The sequence below is a fragment of the Excalfactoria chinensis genome, chromosome 5 (assembly GCF_039878825.1).
Source record: "Excalfactoria chinensis isolate bCotChi1 chromosome 5, bCotChi1.hap2, whole genome shotgun sequence".
In the NCBI taxonomy this organism is placed as follows: domain Eukaryota; kingdom Metazoa; phylum Chordata; class Aves; order Galliformes; family Phasianidae; genus Excalfactoria; species Excalfactoria chinensis.
In genome coordinates this window covers 6,252,399-6,258,398 of record NC_092829.1, presented here as the reverse complement: position 1 = coordinate 6,258,398, position 6,000 = coordinate 6,252,399, and positions in this window count along the sequence as shown.

The following is a 6,000-nucleotide window of genomic DNA, read 5'->3' as shown; positions in this document are numbered from 1 at the left end:
GTACATTTCGGTGGCATAAGAATCTGCATCAGTAACATTGTGAGACAAAACACAGCGACATGCATGGGATTCACATGCAGATTTCTGCTAAGCCTGCACCCAATTTTATGCACATCACGTATGATTTCCAAGAGGAAAGACGGCTGATGCTAGAAAGGCTGGAATACTTCTGCTATAGAAAGTGGCAAAGAGCAGAGCTTGGACCTGATTACTTGCCTCCTAGATGGCTCCCACCCCCAGAGAATCAGCAGAGATGGTCACAGCCTGGTAAGAGACCAAGAAAATCAAGCTCAGACCTTTCTTTGCCTTGCAGCACTGCTTGCTCTCAGTTGCCACATCCTGATTTGCACCACTTGGATCCAAGGCTCTGCCCTGAGCCATCTTATTATACCATATGGTTTTAGATTTGCTGCTTCCCCAAAGGCCTTGGCCCAGCAGCAGATTTCTGAGAGAAGAAGAGGATAAAGGTAAATTAGATATAAAATATAAGTTAAGCCTAAATATAAGCATAAACATGGCCAAAAAAACCCCAAACAAATTAACAAACAAAAGCTAACCAGAAGAACTCAGCAGTTTGAATTCATTTGTTTTGGGTACTTTCTCCACCCATCTGCCCTTGCTCTGCTCCCTGTAACTCCAGCACCTACCCAGTGCGGAGGTAAAGCCGGGCTGTGCTGTGCTGGCAGCATTGGTTCAGGTGGGAACTGCACTGTGTGGCTTCATGAGTGAGAGGCACAGATTAGATGGTGAAGCTCGGGGCAACCTCTGATCTCTTGGCTGCCCCTCGATCTGTATTATCTCTGCAAACATGCCCTTCCCTTAATCTCTCTATAATCTTTTCCCAGACAGAGTAATTAAAAAGCCATTCCATGCCTTTTCACTGGCTTCTTTTAGCTATTTGCAGCTGCCCACCCTTTGGCCCACAGTCTGCAAATTCTGCCCTGTGATTTTCATAAGGCAGACTCCTCTGCCAGGCTCTTCATACCAAGCCTTTCTCAGGTGAAATGCCATGGAGATCTATTCAGATGCTTCCTTTGGAAGCAAGCCGAAATCCATCTCTTCTTGTTTCTCGAACACTTTCCTTCATGAATTTCTGCCATCTTTTCTGGGCTGGTCATACTCACAGGTCAGAACAGACAGCACAGTAGAAGCAAGAAGTGAGGTCTCCACACCAGGACCCGCTCCTGCCCTACAGCAAGCCTGGGTGTGCAGAGGGGCTGGCAAAAATACAGCTCTCTCAGAAACACACCTTTCTCACAAGGACACCTCTTCTACATGGACACCTGTCCCATATGGACACCTCTCCCACCCTAGCCAGGGCCACCTCCTGACCCCAGGGCCTGCCCTACGAGATGACCACTACAGACGCTGTGGCTCTTGGCCATGTGAAGTTTGGATCTGCTGTCAGTAGGTCAGGTCGTTAGCAAGGATTTCTCCTGAAACCTTCCGTGCTACCATCTTCCCAATGATCCTCTGCTTTGTTTTTGCACTTCTCTGAAGCAGTTTGATGCCAAATACACAATATATGCATACTCTGGTGCAGTGGCTTTTACTGTTTTGGCATAGTTAGAAGACACGAATATGAGTTTGACGTCAGTTTACCAGCACAATGGGAGAAGCAATAATCTTGTACTTCCTACACTTTTCCTTTGAGTCCTGTTTGGTTATATGAGGAAGAGCTTGGAAACAGCACTTACAAAGTATCAGTTTTGTTTTACCAAGGACCGTGTGGCAGTTCATACTTTAGATTTTAATTGTAAGCAATAGTTTCAATGAAACGTTTTCGTAGAGGGATGAGAGGGTTCCTGGGTCTGAAGGCTACCTGGAAATTATTCAGAAGTACACCTGAGGTGTTGATTGAACATAGCTCTTCTGGCACTTCCCATCAGTTGATCTACAAAAGACCAGCTTCTATGTGATATTCATATAGAAGCACAGAGAGAAGAAATACGTTCGCAAGGTTTTCACCTCCTGGTAACAGCATAATGCCTGTCAGAGGTGTTAAGAACTTCTGGCTCCTCTGAGCTTTATTTGGAATTAAGAGAGCCCTGGAGGCCCATTAAGCAATTCTAAACCTGGACCTAAATAATTTCTCTTACATCTCAATCTGTTTGTTGTTCTTACCTTCACCATCTTTGCAGAGAGTATTTCAACACTAAGAAAGCAAGTGTTCATTCCTTTTTTTTTCTCCAAGGGCCACCCACATATAAGCCTTCTCCATTTCTGCATGAAAAGAGCATTTATATTAGTAACGGTATGTGGCCAAAAATGCAGCTGAAACCAGAAGGCAGTAAGTAATTATTTGTACAAGCATTTTCAATTTATGTTTTCAAACCATTTAAGTCAAAAGCTGCATCGTATCAGATTTGTTGAAGATGTGACCCAGGTTCAGGGATACAGCTAATAAAACTTGGCCAGGCTTACGGAGAACATGATCGCAGGTTCGGATTTGTGATTTACTCCTATTTCCCTTGTTTCTGCAAATGTTTGGAAAGCTGTGACAAAAATAACTGTGTTTTAGTTCAGGGACTGATCTACTCGTGTTCTTGGGGTGCTGTAGGATGGAACCTCAGCAGACATTGAGCTCGTGTTAAGAGATCCCGACATCCTGCAGTGCAGTTTTTCCAAGAGCTGTTAAAAAATCGAAGTAGCTTGTTAAGTTATAGGAAAAAAAAACACAGCATTTTCATGAAAAATCTCCCAGGCAGTTGTTACCTCACTAAACACTACGGTCAGACACTTGAGCAAAGCACAGCGTGCCAAGACTTTGCTGCACATGCAATAGCAGCATGATGAACAGCCTCTTGCACCGCTCAGATTCCATTTCTTAGTACAAAAGTCCTGGTTCTGCTCTAGTGAGTGTTTTGAGGTAGGGCAGTGATTTTGCTGAGCTAAGAAGGTGTTCTTATTAAATCTGCACTTGAAAGAGGGCTGCTAGTCATTGCTATCCTGAGTCTGTCTTGCTCCCTCCATTTTTCTTTGGATACGACACAGAGCAAGCTGGCATTACCACGGAATCCAAAGCCTTTGGCCTCAGAGACTGCAGATTTCTCTAGGACAGAAGGGTCAGCTCTGTTTTCATATGGATAACATGCAGAAATCTGTGATTCTATCTACAGACTTAATCATTTTAGCTAGGATTTGTTTATGATTTGTTTGTGTAAATGACACTGGATAATTATTTTCATGCTCATCCAAGGACATGTGGTATGTTCACAAGCAACTGGGTCACACTGCATCTGTGTCTTAACAAAGACCAAGTTCAATAGAAAGAATTACAGTTCTGTCCTAGGTTTCCAGCAAACAAAAGCATGTGAGAAAGCAGACGGAGCTAGTGGTAAGAAAGCATACTAAAAGAGGTAGACTGCAGGACAGCCACCTAAGGAAAACTACATTATATATAGTAAGCATCTTCAATCTACAAGACTTAAAGAGGAAAACATGAGATTAGGCAGAAAAATGGCAAAATTTAAGATGGGGGAGCAGGACAACTGCAATCCTTTTGTGAACAGTGTTTAGCCTTCCTTAGACCAGCCTGGCTAAGCTGGTTTTAAAAGCTCCTTCATCAGCAGTATGTAGTTTCTAGCACAATAAAGGGGCAAAACCAAGCAATCCTGAGAACACAGCCTCTCAGCAGTTGAACCTACACTGCAAGTTCCTCCAGTCATGTTTGGCTAATGACTATTTTTTTCTTTCCAGAAATACAGTGATCAAACACATAAGCAGTCTTGCACCCTGTCTATAATGAATGCTTCTCTTTCTGTACATCCTGTCTCATTGCTTTCTTCTCAGCAGCAAGAGCAGCTTATGAGGGTGGTGTTAGGAGCTGTGCAGGCAAATTAACACAGAGCTCCTGCGTCCTCACTGTGCTTTACTCACAGATGCACCACAGCTCCGTGATTCAGCAGTCTTGCATCCTTGGCCAGCTCCAACCACTTACAAACCCTGAGTCCAAACCTTCAGTTGGTTAAGTTTCATTCCATCCATAGGCAGGATTCAGAGGGCTCCAGCACAAAAGCATTGAAACTCCCAATACCACTCAATCCAGATCACCTAACACAGACGGAACTGAATTTAGATCTTCCACTCCCTAGGTGAGTTTTTCTGTCAACAGTGACAAGCCTGGTGCCACGAGGCACCAAGCATACCCAGACAAATGGGCTTCCCCAGGGTTTCAGGTGGAATGAGGACTCACATTTGCTGTGTCTGAACCATGGCAGGACTCAGCTGAGATCCTGACCCTATCTGTCACTGCTGCCTGGGCAGCTATGGGCATTCCAGCTCAGTGACCTGTGCTGCTGCCAGGACAAACGAGAAGGTGGCAGGAATTTTCAGACAACCATGGGGTTCAGGCAGTTGCCATCGCAGATTTACCAGTAGTTTTCTTGAACCAAGCCCAGCGGATCCCTCTGAGTCCCATTTCTGGCATGCCAAGTAAATATTCTAGAACCCGTCCATCATGACAGTGCACTTTACTGAAGGACTTGGATGTCTGAGGGCAAGACATTAAATCCTCCTACATATTTTAACTCATCTGCCACTAAAATGTTAATTGCTCACTTCATGGTGATATTTTTAAAGCTTCATTTACATTTGAGGGAATATCACATACACCCACGTAATTCTGAGCACTTTCTTCATAATTAAGAAACACAGCCATGATCATGCAATCCTGAGAGCAAGAGCCTGCAGTACTGCTTCCATTCAAATTACTGGTTATGCTGGTTCTGATTTGCCCTGGGATACACGGGCTGAATTATCTGGAAAAGGGTGTAGCAGTAAAGCAAGCAAGTTGTTGTGAGAATCATTGAGAGCACCTGGCCTTTTTCCTGAGACCCATACCCAGAACACAGAGCACAAGGCATCCCAGAGATGGAAGACTGAAGATGTCACACCTGTACTTTCAGCTGAATGAACGGAGAAGGTTCTCAGTGATATTGTGGATGTTCTCCATTTACCTGCAGTGAAGAGAACTATAATGACAGTGAATTAATATTAATTATTTATGTTTTTAAAAAGGCTTAGAAAGTTCCTTTCCAGGCAAGAACTCTAACTGGTAGGCAGTTAAAATGAAAGCGGGCAGATGCCCTGTGAAACGGTGAGCTCTTCCCAATTATTTGTAGTATTCATAACCAAATATCACTGGGATTTAGGCTATGTCCTGTGTGGCACATAATACATGTCATTTGTAGCCCTGCCTGAAGTGCGGGCTGGGTTTTCAGAGTCATTCTCATATTTGATTTGCTATTAGCTAACTCCCAGCTGCTCCCTCAACACCCTGTAGACATCCTGGACTCTGTCAAAGCTTCTGCCTTTCCCATCGCATTGCAGAGGAAGCCTACAGACTTAATTTTGGCCTCTAGGTGATGACCTCATTTGTTACAAACAGTTCTGAAACCAAAGAGAATTCATAATTAATATAAACTATGAACATATTCTATAACTCGTGGCTTCTTTTCCACCTCTGAACAGAAAATGAACAAAATGTTGTCAGAAAGAACCCTTAGGAAGATTTCAGAGCTCCAATGATGAGTAACTTGACACACCCTTGAACATGAATCGGCTCCATTTCATAACCTTGGCAATTTTGGATTTTCCAAGAAAAAATATCTGGAATTGATTAAAACATGTAAGTGTACATGCTAAGGCAAATTCCTCTCTTGTGTACTTATGTTCCACGTGCTGTTTCCCATAACATGTCAAATCTCTGCCTTGCCTTTCTCCCCCTGCATGAACTGAGGGCAGAAAGTGAACAACTTGCATCTCACCTCCTTTCCATGTCCCTGGATAGTAAAATCCCCTGCATCTCCTATGCAGACTGCTTCCCAATATTTCCTTTCCATTAGTGAAGTGTGGGACATAACCCTGTGATGAGTCTGAGTAACCAGAGCTCATGTATCCTCTTTTTGCAAGGCGCTTATTTCTGGTGTAGCTCCTTGGATCGGAGATATGTTCTCATGGTCTGTGCCAGTGGGGAGCCTGGAGCTGGGATCCCTGCTG